Raw genomic sequence first — 14,630 nt, forward strand, 5'->3', positions numbered from 1 at the left:
CTGCCACAATCACAGATGCAAGTCTAGAATGGGGGAAGAAATGATGCACATCTTAGATGGGGAAGGGTAACTGCTTAGAGGCAGAGTGCATGCTTTGCCTGTAGAAACTCCAAGTAAAAGGATCTCTGGTTGCAGGAAGTAGGACTTTTCTCTGCCTTTGGAGAGTTTGTGTCTGTCCTAATAGACAATAGTTTAGATCACTGCAGTGCATTATCAATGGGGCAACCTTAGAGTGCTCAGAAAACTCAACTGGGGCAAAATACAGCTGCCAGATGACTAACAGGGCCTTCTAGGTCTGGATCTTGTTTTGCCAGTAGGCAAAAGGCTACCAGTTTGTTTTCAAGAACAACTGAACCGTCCTAAGCCGTATGGGAGGATGATATGAAAATCTAATAATAAATAACTACTTGTGGATTGTAAATTAAACATGAGCAGGCAGTGTGATGCAGCGGTAAAAAAGGTAAATGCCATTTTGGGCTGTATCAACAGAGGCATCACATCAAAATCACAAGATGGCATAGTCCCACTGTATACGGCACTAGTCAGACCACACCTGGAGTACTGTGTGCAGTTCTGGAGGCCTCACTTCAAGAAGGACATAGATAAAATTGAAAGGGTACAGAGGAGAGCGACGAGGATGATCTGGGGCCAAGGGACCAAGCCCTATGAAGATAGGTTGAGGGCCTTGGGAATGTTCAGCCTGGAGAAAAGGAGGTTGAGAGGGGACATGATAGCCCTCTTTAAGTATTTGAAAGGTTGTCATTTGGAGGAGGGCAGGATGCTGTTCCCGTTGGCTGCAGAGGAAAGGACACACAGTAATGGGTTTAAACTACAAGTACAACGATATAGGCTAGATATCAGGAAAAAAAATTTCACAGTCAGAGTAGTTCAGCAGTGGAATAGGCTGCCTAAGGAGGTGGTGAGCTCCCCCTCACTGGAAGTCTTCAAGCAAAGGTTGGATACACACTTTTCTTGGATGCTTTGGGCTGATCCTGCGTTGAGCAGAGGGTTGGACTAGATGGCCTGTATGGCCCCTTCCAACTCTATGATTCTATGATTCTAACTAAAATAAAAGTTCTAGTGAAACCATGGTGTCTTAATGCGTGCACAAATGCTGCCAGAGTATGCCCTCACTTTTGCAGGGCAGGCAGGTGGTCACAGTGAAGAGGCCTCTTTGTGCCTGGCACCCCCATAGTGCAATTCCCTCCTTGGCATTGTTCAAACAGGTGCCTTCTCTAAAGTCCTCTGGCAGCAATTAAAGACATTTTCCCCATCCATGCTTTTGGCTGACATCTGATTGATTTTTCTACTGCCTCTCCCAGTGAACAACTGCTGGGTTTTATTAGGGTTTTATTAGGGTTGTTTAATAGAGTTGGGAAGTCACCTTGGAGATCTGCACTGACAGAAAAGCAGAACAGACATTTATTAATAAGAAAATAAATAAAAAGGTAGGTCTAGAAGGAATGATAATCTCACAGTATATAGAGCTTCACATAGACATTTTTCTCTTGGTGAATCTGCGTTCGATAAATCTCTAGGTGAAAGAAAAGCCAAGAGGATCTTTGGCAATTTATTCCAGCAGCCAGAGATGGCAGAACCAAAGGAGAACTAATCCCACAGATTAGCTAGGCAGGACTGAACCTTCAAAGATAACCCATACAATCTGGTCCCATCATTCTCCCGTGTCACTGTTATTGAGAACCAGACTATGCTGATAAATCCTTGACTTGGTCCTGTGGATTCATAGTACATTCCAAAGATCCTAAATTTAATTGGTGGCATTTCCATTTAAAGGTTGCTGGGCAGCAGATGTTAGGAAAATTTGTGTCTCTGCCCCATATCCTGGAAAGAACCACTGCCAGCCAGTAGACACTGCTTATCTAGATAGGACTATAGAACATCCATAAGGCTTCATGCTGTTTATACCATCTTGCAGATGGTGGGAAAGAGTGAGATGCTGTTCTCACCAGCCATCGGTGTTAATTTAGAATGTAGGAAGAAGGGGCATGTTCAGCCTTCTCTTCAGGGTAGTAAGTTAAAATAATACATCTGCCTTGATAAGCATGCATGATCCAGGCATGCAGCACTACTGGGAAAAACGGATGGGTTAAAAAGGCAGGTGCTCCACCATCCACACAGCGCTCTCAATTGAAATATTCAGCAGCATCAGTCCAACAATTTGATTTCTTCAATTTAAGCAGCGCATAAACAGCTTAATCAGAAATCCATCTTTTAGGTACATAAAGTAGATTCATCGGAAGCCAATCTGCTAGTTACATGAAGATTCCTATTATGCCAAATTAATTCAATCTGACTAATTAGAGAGCAGGAAGTTCTTTCAATTATTTTATGTACCTTCTGAGAAACGCTCTTGAATACGAGAGCAGACTTCATTAATTGTGGTTTTCTTATCCCAAGATTATTTTTTTTTAAACTCACTCTTTAAAGTCAAAGGTTTCGTTGACACTAGGGCCATCAGCACTGGAGCTCAGAAATCAGTGAGTGACAAATGGAACACCAAAAAAGGATATGAGATTCCTTGCAAAAAGAGAAGATGTTATCAGTTTTTGGCACCACACACACAAAAAAGAACTGAATACATCCTCTTTTGTCATCTACCCAGCGAAGCAACTCTAGGAATCTCCACAAAACTTCTTCTAACCTTTAGCATATTTTCCCCATCTTGGATGCCCTGCTGAGGCCCACCCTACATAACCTCCCTCTGCTCAACACTTAATGCCAGGAAAATGCATGTAGGGTGGGGACTCCCATTCTGAAGCAGCATAATAGAGAAGGCCCTTCCCTATAGTCACCCCAGTTTACTACAGAAGGCAAGAGCACCCATAACCACATCTCCTTGATCCGATCCTCTCCCAGTTTCTAGTTGCTGCCTTTCCCACCACTGCCTCCTCTTTTTACCACATTTTCGATCTTGCCTTCTTTATCGGACACATTAGCACTCTTTTCCTCTAAGGAGCTCTCTTTCCACTTCAACCTCACAACAGAAACCCTGAGAGGAGAGTAAGGCAGAGAGAGCGTGACTGGTTCAAAGTCATTCAGAGAGTGGCAGTTTGAGCCCAGGTCCCCATGTCTGCTACATCATTTTTCTCTTTCTACGGCCTTCAAACCTGCCACTGTTTCCCCCCTTTCTCAAAACACTATATCTTGACCTATCCCTTCCCCCCTATCATCTGATTTCCTTTCTTCCTTTTGCCTGCAACAGGAAATACTGCTTACTCCTGAAGTCTCAGCTCCCTCCAGCTCCTCACAGTAATGCCTTTACTCCACAGAAACTCCATAAGATGTTGAAGAGTGTGAGAAGCAAACCTTTTAGATCAACAGAACAGCCATTACAAAAATCACCATTTTATTGCCTCACAGCCACACCTCAAGGCCTCAGAGTCCTCAACTTCTCAACCTCATTGCTGTTTCTGACACGGTTGATTGCTCTTTCTAGTGTGATTCAAATAACAAACTATGATTGTGGGACCCTGTTCTCTGATGGTCCTCTTCCTACACAAGTAACCACTCATTCAATTACACGTGTGTATCTATGAGAGGGAGGGAGTGATCTCCCCCATCTATCAGTTGGGGCTCCTTTCTGTTTTCTCTCCACAATCCCTGAACATCATTAGTCTCATGGCTTTCACTGCTATCTGTATGCTGATGATACTCCAAAGAGTTCAGAGTAGTTAGTGTATACAGATCTCCTTTCGCACCCTTCCACTGGCAGCAAAAGGAAGCCTACACATGTTTAACTGGGATGACTGCATAATTCTTCTCCTGGTTACCCCCTTGCTTCCACTTCCTGGGTCTCCCTTGTGTCAGCTTATATTCCTGGACCCAGGTAAAGCACCATGCACACTGATGGCACTATCTGTACACCGCCCGTGGCGCCGCGGGCGCCACGGACTAAATAAAACAGTAAGGGGTTCTGGGGCGGGATGTGTCCGGGATGAGGAAGGGTCCGGATTGGACCCTTCCTCATGACAGACAACCGGAGGGACCAAACGGCAGGCGCAAAGCGCCTGCCGATTGGTCCCTCCGATTCCCAGCCCCAGCAACTGCGAGCCGCGCTCAGCGCGGCTCGCAGTTGCTCCCGGCCTGACGCGGTGAGAGGCGCGAAGCGTCTCTCGCCGCGTCAGGCCGGCCCCCAAGGAAGCCCCCGCCGCAAACACAACACAAGACTCAGCCGCCGAGAAGCTGCAGAGAAAAAAAAAACACCCCCGGAGGAGCCTTTCGCCGCTAGCGCGACGAGAGGCAGCAGAAAAAAATTAACCCTGTAGGAGCCTTTCGCAGCTCCAAGCAGCAGAAAAAAAAACCCTGTAGGAGCTCCAAGCCGGCACGCCCACGAGAGGCAGCAGAAAAAAATTAACCCTGTAGGAGCCTTTCGCAGCTCCAAGCAGCAGAAAAAAAACCCTGTAGGAGCCTTTCGCAGCTCCAAGCAGCAGAAAAAAAAACCCTGTAGGAGCCTTTCGCAGCTCCAAGCAGCAGAAAAAAATTAACCCTGTAGGAGCCTTTCGCAGCTCCAAGCAGCAGAAAAAAAAACCCTGTAGGAGCCTTTCCCAGCTCCAAGCAGCAGAAAAAAAAAACCCTGTAGGAGCTCCAAGCCGGCACACCCACGAGAGCTAGCAGAAAAAAAAAAAAAACCTGTAGGAGCCTTTCGCAGCTCCAAGCAGAAGAAAAAAATTAACCCTGTAGGAGCCTTTCGCAGCTCCAAGCAGCAGGGAAAAAAAACCCTGTAGGAGCCATTCGCAGCTCCAAGCCGGCACGCCCACGAGAGCTAGCAGACAAAAAAACAAACCCTGTAGGAGCCTTTCGCAGCTCCAAGCAGCAGAAAAAAAAAACCTTTAGGAGCCTTTCGCAGCTCCAAGCAGCAGAAAAAAAAACCCTGTAGGAGCCTTTCGCAACTCCAAGCAGCAGAAAAAAATTAACCCTGTAGGAGCCTTTTGCAGCTCCAAGCCGGCGCGCCCACGAGAGGCAGCAGAAAAAAAAAAACCCTGGAGGAGCCTGTCGCCGCTTCAAGCCGGCGCCCTGGGAGCCCCGGCAGCCGCGCACAGCGCTGCTGCTGGCGGCTCCCTGCCCTCATGGCCCCAGAACACAATGGAGCCGCCGGGAAAGCCGCAGAAGAACAAAAAAATGCAGAGGAGCCGCCGCAGCCCAGCGCACCACACCGGGTGCTCCTCGGCAAAAACTACGAGACGCCGAGGAGCCGCCGCCCGCCTCCTCTTTCAGGTAGCCTGTCCCTCGCTCTGTCCCTCGCCTGCCGCTCGCTCTGGTCCCCACCTGCTAGCGCCCATTGTCTTCTTCATACAATGGGCTTTTTTACTAGTATGAATAATAAAGCTATGCCCTCGACATTCCAAATAATTAAAAACAGTATATTTTACAATTCTACAAAAAAAAGTGGAATCGTATGGCTGGAACATTTCATAAGCCCTTTTGCTTATTTTTTTTTCAAATTTTACATTGCTTTTGGTAGTCACAACATCAAAAAGATACAGAGGACACAATTCCTAGCCTCTGGAAACCTTGCTCAGCTTCTCTTATCTGCTTATCTGGTTGCTGTGAAAGATGAGGTCACACAGGAGTTAGGTAGGCCTATTCTGAGTGCTCACAGAACTCAGGACCAAGATAATTTATAAATAGCACTGAACACTGTTGTAGAAGGGACAGCTGTGGTTTTTTAAAATCCCCCTTTCCTATCTGCTATCATTCTGATCAATTAAGTTGCTGTTCCGATCAATTAACTGGATTTAACTCTAAATTAATGCTTTCAGGCCTGCTAAATTCTTTATTGCCTCAACCAAAGGCAGAAAGACTGAGCACTCTCCGTGGACATTAGGTCACTTCTTGAACCCTATTAAAAACAACACAAATAGACAAGAGTTTATATAATTTTTTTGATCCAGTTCAGCACTATCAGCTTTAAAACATGATTTTCAAAAATGTCGGCTTTCAGGGAACTACATTTGTGTCACCTGAAGAAATGCAAAATATTAGCTAAAGAACCCATGAATGTGGAAGAAGATTTGGGGGCAAGTTTTAGGGTGACACATACTGGGCTTCATCATTAACCCCACACCCAGCAACAGTTTAACCAATACTCTTTTGTGATCCTCAATTGTAAGGGAAAGATGAGATGGGGTAAACAAGCTTTTTCATTACTGTTCTTACTGATGAACCGCTAATAAAATTCTGAGGACCCTAGCATACCTGCTGCCTCCCACTGTGGTTTCCTGGAATACAGCTAGAAAACTCCAGGGAGGGGTTAGGGCACAGAGGCAGAGCAAACGGTTTGTGTGCTGGAAGTCTCGGGTTTAATCTCTGGGGACAATGCAGGCATCAGGATAGACCTTAGTTTGCCAGCATCTCTTGAAATCTTCTGCCACTTAAACAATATTTGCTAGATAGATCAATGAGCTGACGTGGTGAAGCAGCTCCAATGGTTTACCACTTGCCTGTAAATTTCCATGGCAAACCTTTGCTAGCAACCTCCCTTTATGTTGAAGCCAACTAAATAAAAGCAATTACTTAAAGTTGTGTGCTGGTTTGCGCTTCCTCGTATTTATAGCTTCATAAGTACAAATGTATCTCAAAAAGCCTGTGCCGTTTTACATTTCCTTATATCTTCTCAGAGTTCCCTCTCTCTCTTAAAAAAAAAAAACTCAGCCTGAATTCCTTTTTTATTTGCTTTCTAGCAAGCAATCATGGGTTTTTACAACACCCAAGCACATCCCAGCAACAGCACAACAGCTGACCAAGGCAGGCGTCTGGTACTATAAGGAAAGCCATCGCTTCCTTTTGTGGTAATAAAATTTCTTGGCAAGTGCCACGCAAGTATCACATTGTCCTTTTACAGCTCCATTTTATAGCTGGCATTCTGCTACAATGATTAAAATTACACTTCCGCCAACTTGTTAGTGAATATGCATGACCTAACCAATTCTCCACATTGAGATGCATTCAAGACAGGGATTTATGGATATGAATATATGAAACTATCTTACACTGAATCAGGCTACTTGGGCCAGTATTCAGGATCAGTATTGTCTCCTCAGACTGGCAGCAGGTTCTGTCAAAGGTCTTTCACATCACCTACCGCCAGATCTTGTAACGAGTTGCTGGGGGCTGAACTTGGGATCTTCCCAGCCTGACTAACTTTAACTTATCCTTTAACTCCGGATTTAGCAATTTGGAGTACACATTCCCTTGATTTGGTGGATTCTGATGCCACCACAAAAGTACAGGGTTGCTATGCAGTGGCAGACAATCGCAAGCCACCTGTGTTAATCTCTTGCCTTGAAAACCCTATGGGGTGGCCAAGACTTGGTGGGAACGTGACAGGTGTTTTCTACCATCATCAATTTGATTAAGAGGTAGGAGTATCTGGCAACCAACCTTACAAGTCCTGCCTCTTCTCCAGGGTTCAGAACCAAAATTCCTTTTGATTTTGGCTTCAAGCAAATCCAAGGGATATTCAGCCAATCAGAATCACAGAATTGGAAGTGGCCATACAGGCCATCTAGTCCAACCCCCTGCTCAATGCAGGATCAGCCCAAAGCATCCTAAAGCATCCAAGAAAAGTGTGTATCCAACCTTTGCTTGAAGACTGCCGGTGAGGGGGAGCTCACCACCTCCTTAGGCAGCCTATTCCTCCTTAGGCAGCCTATCAGAGCCCATGGAGCTCCACTGGATGGCTGGGGGTGCACCAGCCTCAGCTTAATTTATATTTATATTTATACCTAGGAGACCATAATTTAGAAACCGTAAGGCGGGACGCGCCGCCGCTACTGTGGATCACTGTAGCTAGGTGTTCTGGGGACAAGTAAGGCGCTAGTAGTTTGGCTTGGTGAAGGTGGTAAAATGCCAGTCGTGGTACCGTTGTGATCTGAGCCTCCATAGAGAGGGAGGCATCAAGTATCACTCCCAGGTTCCTGGTGGAGTGGGCCACTGTTAGCTGCACTCCATCCAGATTGGGTAGGCACACTTCCTCACTTGGACCTTTCCTGCCCAGCCCCAGGACCTCCATCTTTGAAGGTTGGGGGAAGAATTTATTTTCTGGCAGGGATTTTGTGACTCTGGAAAGGAACTCAGTTTAGCCAAGGTTTTATTTTGATTTTAGGTCAGGGTTTTGAGTTCAGCTTAGGAAGAAAGCTTATTTTAACATGACAAATAGCCCTCTTATATATTGGAAAACAGCTCTCTGTGCGATGTCTCCTGACTTGTTGGGGCTGTAAACAAGAAACAATAGACAGGGACACTGACCGCTCACCTTTGATCTCACTGACCTGTCCCTAGAGGGTAATTTCCTGTTTCCCCAGTCTCCGTCCTCTTTCTCCTCCATCTCTCCAGCCAGCAACATGATGGCAGAGAGATGCCTCAAGCATCTCTCTCCATCCAGCTTTTCGACTAGAATAGGAACCTTAGCTTTACCTCTAAGTATGTAGTATTAAGTACCACGTTTGTGAACGTGTCTTTTTTTGTTTATTGTTTTCACTCCACATGCATTCTGCCTCCCGCTGCATTACACTCCGCTAACTTTCAGGATTTTAATACTTTAACAATCCTTAATATCCTTCATTATATCAATTATTCCTAACTGGTGTGTGTAGGTTTTGTGAAGAGGTGCTCTGTGAGAGAAAAGAGCAGCCTTGAACCTGCTGAGGTAACTTGCCCAGAGAAAGGGGAATCAAATCTCCCTTCAGGGCTTATTTACATTGCATGAGAGACGGTTTCACTTCATATATTGAAGCCATCCATCCATAGCATTTCCTTATTTAATATTTTATTTCTGTTAAATAATTCTGTGCTCCTCATCTCCATCCGGGTCTTGTCTGTCAAGTCAAAAACCTAACAAAAAGTGGTCTCTATTTACCTCACAAATAAGTATAGCTTTGGTCTATTCAGTTTTAGGAAACACAAAGAGGAGGAGGAGGAGAAGGAAAAGAAGATTCTTATATGCCACTTTTCTCTACCAGGAGTTTCAAAGAGCCTTAAAATCGCCTTTCCTTCCCTTTCCCCACAGCAGACACCCTGTGAGGTAGGTGAGGCTGAGAGAGCCCTGATATTACTGCTCAGTCAGAACACGCTACCAACCCTTTATTCAAAGCTTATGTCCTCCATTTTATTTGTTTGTGGGTGGCTGGGGTTTAAGGAACCTACAAGAGGCTGATTAGCAAGCATCATCATGTGATATTATCTAACTAAATAAGAATCTGGAGGTACATATGAAAGCAACCTGGTAAAGCAAGATAATAAGGCCGATCACAATTTTTAGCCTCTATTAAAAGCAATTAATCGACTTTTTCTCTGTAACTGGTTCAACTAGCTGTCCAAGATGAAAGTCACTTGAAGCAAACAGAGTTCATGGAAGGTTAAAAGGTCTTGGCAGATTTGCAAACTCTGCAAGACAAAGCTTAGCGATATTGTAGCTCCGATATTGTAGTTCCTTGGTCTCCATGCCCTGCCCATAGCCCTCCTGCAGGCATCTGGTGACCACTGCATTAAACAGGACAGTGGACTTGGTGGATCACTCATTTGATCCAGCAAGGCTGTTCAAGCATTTTTTATGAGGTGTGTGCTGGGGTTCTCTGAGTGGCTGGGAGCTTTTCACGGTGAAAGGTAGGAGTCAAGTTGGTCCCTCCCTACTGAACTACTGTTTTGCTTTGTTAGAAATCTTTAATTGATGGCACCCTTCTTCAACAATGCTTTAAATCTAACAGAAAAAGGTATCCCCTAAATAGAGGGAGCAGATTGCTTCCCCCGTGCACATTTCATCCTTTTTTCACATTCTGCTCCATATTTCTACCACCTCCTCCATGGAAATATGTGAAGCGCAGTATGTAGCTACAACTGGATAGGCTCTTTTCAGTGATGCTATGGAGGGGAAGCTCCCCTTTGGAGTAGAGGTCGTGCTGGGAAGCCCTTGGGGCGGCCTCTAGCTAAAGATCCTTGAGCTGGTAGGAAAACGATCTACATCATCAGTATTATACGTACCATCAAGTATTATTCACTATAGATTTAAATGGGCTTAACAGAACTCTCTTCTGCTCAAGCTGTAAAACAGTAGCGCTATTTAAAGTTATCAATACCCATGTCTGAGTGAATGCCATTTTTCGTTTCTTAAGGAGTGCCAAGTTTTTTCAACTAATGTGATTTACGGTAACATCAGTTCCAGCAACAATGGTAAAATTTATGATGTGCACTTAGTGTTGTTTGTGTATTGCCAAATGGAAAATGAACTATTTTTAAGTCATGATTTTATGTCTCATCCCTCAGCCTCGTCTTTTTTCTGATGAGCCCTGGGAACCTGGGAGGCAAAGGAAGCACCGCAGTTTAAAGGGGAGGACGACAAGCTTACTAGGGGGTGGGGAGTGTGGAAGGGCTGTGAAGTGTGAAAGGGAACCAGGGACTCCCAGATGGTCAAAGACAGGCAGCGGGGGCCAGCCCTGTGCAGGCAAATCTGATGGCGCTTTGAACCTTTATTCTGGAGAGAAGCAGACCCTTGGGAGACAGCAAGTAGTGAAAACATAAATGCAGACACAATTGACATAACTGAGGAAAATGTTCAGGGGGGAAAAAAACATCCTCCCTACCTGGAAAAGGAAGGAGAAGCAGGTATAGGTTCCATCTACAGGAAGACATACCTTAGGAAAACACTAACAAATAGTTTCTGAACCTATTGCATTTCTTCTACCATGGAACTTATAAACCCTGGATCTCAGTCCCTAGAAAGTCAAAGGCAGAAATGAACTTGTTGGTAAGACCCTTTAGGGCTGGAAGAGTGCAGGGAACCCGATATAAAGCATTGGGCTTGTATCAACCAGGATTCAAAACCCTTCAGATTTTGTCCCAGTGGGTTTACTGCCAACACAAATGGCACACAAAGATGGCAGAAGCCAGTGTTTTTTTTTGCAGCGTCTTGAGTTATCCTCTCGACCCTTGTTTTACTTCAAACATTATTTGCACATAATATGCCAAAAGTTTGTCCTTGCTGAAGCATCTTTTTGTCTTATTTTGTTTCCGAATAATACAAATAATGATAATGTGTTTTATATAAAGAATTAAAGAGCTCTGGAAACAACAGCAGAGGAGAGGTTCTGCAATTAATGGAACAATTAATGTCATTGAGCTATTACGTTGTAGCGTCTTCGGAGAATGCCGAGGATGCCAGATCTGGCTTCAAGGAGGAAGAATGTGTAGATGAAACCAGAGCACATACAGTGAAGACTTTAGCAAGCATGGCAAATGTGTTGTTGCTGTTGTCACACCACCACAGAGTAGAGGCATAGGAATATCAGGCTAATTCAAGTGTAATAAATTGTTATGTTACAGAAGCTCCCAAGAGTACTTATAGAATCATAGAGTTGGAAGGGGCCATCCTGGCCATCTAGTCTACCACCCTCTGCTTAAAACAGCATTCATGTGAAGTATCTGTCCAGCCACTGCCAGTGAGGGGGAGCTCAGCAGCTGCTAGGGTGCCGATTCCACTGCTGAACTACTTTGAACCCCCCCCCCCCCGTATCTAGTTGGAACTACTATATGTAGTTGAAACCATTACTATGAGTTCCATCCTCTACTGCCAACTTCTGCAGAGTGTCCTCTCCATTCAGAATTTGAAAGCCACATGCCACATGGAGCATTTCTGTGTCATCACTAACAAGTGCCAAAAATGTGCAGCACTGCCATGGAGATTGGGGGGCAATCCACTGGAAGACCTTTGTGGAACTCCTGCCACACACAAATGTTTCCAGTGTCCTCCATAAGAGTGCCATAATAGTTTCATTAAACGGCATACATCCATGTTGATCCCATAATCTAATCGAGCATGGTTTATGTGCACCTCAGCTAAGATGAAAAAAAATGTCCAACACACATGGAGAAAAGTTGCACACAAGCAGTTGGCTGAATGGTGTAAGGCAGGGGTAGTCAACCTGTGGTCCTCCAGATGTTCATGGACTACAATTCCCATGAGCCCCGTCAGCGTTTGTTGGCAGGGGCTCATGGGAATTGTAGTCCATGAACATCTGGAGGACCACAGGTTGACTACCCCTGGTGCAAGGGGTTAAAAGGGCCCAAACATGGTTCCATCAACACTATTCAAAATATGGATCTGAACTGCAACCATTCTACTGTTAAGAACAACTGCATCATTTATAAGCACAGAGATTAAAGGTTAAAGAGTCTAGATGAGACGGGTGCCTTTTAAAAAAGAAGCCAACAACTGTTTGGATGCTTCCGTTGGTTCAGGATGTAGCAACTAGACTGCTCTGGAACAAATTTCACCGGTATTAAAAGCACTACACTGGCTGCCTATTAAATCCCTGGTCCTGTTCAAAGTGCAGGCTATTACTCTTAAAACCCTAAATGGCTTGGGACCAGGGACTTAAAGAAATATTTATCACCGCTTGTGTCTGCCTGAGGACTCAGGATTTCTGCTAAGGCTCTTCTCTGTCTGTGAAGCCTCTTTGTCACCCGCTGAAGTAACCATTAGAGCAACTCTGCTGGATCAGACCAGTGGTCCAAGTGGGCTGGGTGGTCAAAGCTTTTGTTTTCTTTTTGGTTGTGGCCCCTCGTTATTCATCATTCTCCCTTTATCTATTTGCCTGGTACCTGTTTTTGGTTTTAACATACTGAGTTAAATCATTTGTACCTAAAGGGGCACTTGTTTACTGAGTACTGTTTACTAATAATTTGCTTAGAAAAGAATTGGTAATGTTTAAAAGGTCTTCAAGAGCAGCTATGGCTGCATTAGCGAAAGACTTTTTGGGGAAAGTAATGCAAAACTCAACTGTTCTGACACTTTTCATTAACCGAATAGCTTGAGAAGTTATCTGACACACCACTGCATTTTCATTTCCTGACAGCCTTGACCCACTGTGAGCAAGCAGCTCATAATAGATAATTTGCAAACTGGGGGTTGAAGCTCTTTGATTCAGTCTTGCCAGCTTCATGGGGATAAATGTTACTGCATTCATTTAACATGCAAGTCAACAACTAATGTTAAAGTTAACCTTTACAGTGTTGACAGAAAAAAAGTTGACATCAAAATGCCATTATTGGGCAGCATGCCCCCTCACAAGGAGGACACCCTCAGAATATAATTACATGCTTGGAAAATGTGTTGTTATGACACCTGAACCTGACTCTGGATCAGGAACCTGCACCTGTAGCCAAAAGGACAAGGCACACCTCAACGACCACGTCATGCAATGCCTAATGAAATCAAGTTCAGTTAAGGGTTACTGCACTGCCTCAGATATTTGCTAGAGCATTCACAAGACTGGTAAACTGAACTCAAAAGGAAAAAAAAATCTAAGTAAAAGAGAAGAGATGACCTTTTGGGATGTTTTTCAGACACCGATTCCCCATGATCTCCGATTCTGAGTCAGTACGACCTCAAGCACTAAGAAGACCTTTAATCAATATACATTACGTCTTATGGAACAATGCTGGCATCATCTTATCTCCTGTTATGGTTGTCCATTTGCCCTGTTCTCGAGATTCATTGCTGCTCATAAATAACCTGCCTTGGGTTGCACTACAATGAATCTATTACATGTTGTCTAGCACTTCAGATCACATCGCTATTAACCTCTTACCATAATGAAATTTGAGCATTTTTTCTACATTCTTGATGTGTTCCATTAGGGGATGCATTCATACAATAATTTCTCCCACTGCAATGGCTGTCTCTGTGGTCTCACGGCAGATCCCAGTCTTCAACTGAGTCAGAAAATGGAATCCAGGTGGACCCATTGACTAGATCAGGCCTCAAATGCCACCTGCTGCCACTAGACAACCCGACAAGCCTGCTAACCATATTCTGTAGTCAAACTGCTGTAACCCGTCCCTCCCCCAGGTGTTGCAATTCACTACTTAAAGAAACCAATAAGAGATCCGTGGAAACTCTAGCTGCCATTCTTCACTGACGAGATATGCCACACATTATGACTAAACCCACATGGATTGCCTCCTTAGCCAGACCTACCAATTAACATGCATCTAAGCACCTATAATGTGCAAGGAGCTGCAGAGAGCCCAGAAATGCCCAGGTTTTATTTAAAAGGACATTTCAATCCATTCATTACAATTTGGGGTGAGTTGGTTTTAAAGGAAAAAAGACACCCTGAATCTGACCAGTTACATAGCTTAAAATAATGTTGATAATCCAAGTCAGAATATTAATACTGCAAAGTAATTGTAAAGTATGGGAATGTACTTGAGTCCCTCCCCCCCCCCCCCAATTGGTTCAACTCAAGGTAACAGCTGGCAAATTCATAGTGCAATGAAAAGCTATGCAACATATGCAAACTTCCAATTGTCAGTCCTAAGAACCCACTAGCAGAAGCAACCTCCTAAGATGCAAGTTGTCTGCTGCTGCTGCTGCTGCAGCTTGCCAGAGGAGATTCCATAAGAGGCTGAGTCTCTTCACTGGCTCAACTCCATCCTCTTAAGTCCTCAGGTCCCAAGAGGAGCTGCTACCTGGGGCTGTCTGTGCTGCTTCTGCTGGCCACACCGTTCTGTTAGGGGCTGCGTTCCTCCACTTGCTCAGGCTCACCTCCTGGCTGCTGTTTCTGTGTTTTACTGTACTGAAATTTTTAGATTGTTCATTTTTATAGTTTCCT

The 14,630-nt window shown here is 44.6% G+C and overlaps 1 protein-coding gene across 5 annotated transcripts in view; it reads right to left on the minus strand.

Annotated features, from left to right (window-relative positions):
- KIF13B (kinesin family member 13B) overlaps positions 1-14,630 on the minus strand; it is a 173,148-nt gene that overhangs the window by 22,647 nt on the left and 135,871 nt on the right. The window lies entirely within an intron of this gene.

Source organism: Paroedura picta, chromosome 1, assembly GCF_049243985.1.
Source record: "Paroedura picta isolate Pp20150507F chromosome 1, Ppicta_v3.0, whole genome shotgun sequence".
NCBI classification, from domain to species: Eukaryota; Metazoa; Chordata; class Lepidosauria; order Squamata; family Gekkonidae; genus Paroedura; species Paroedura picta.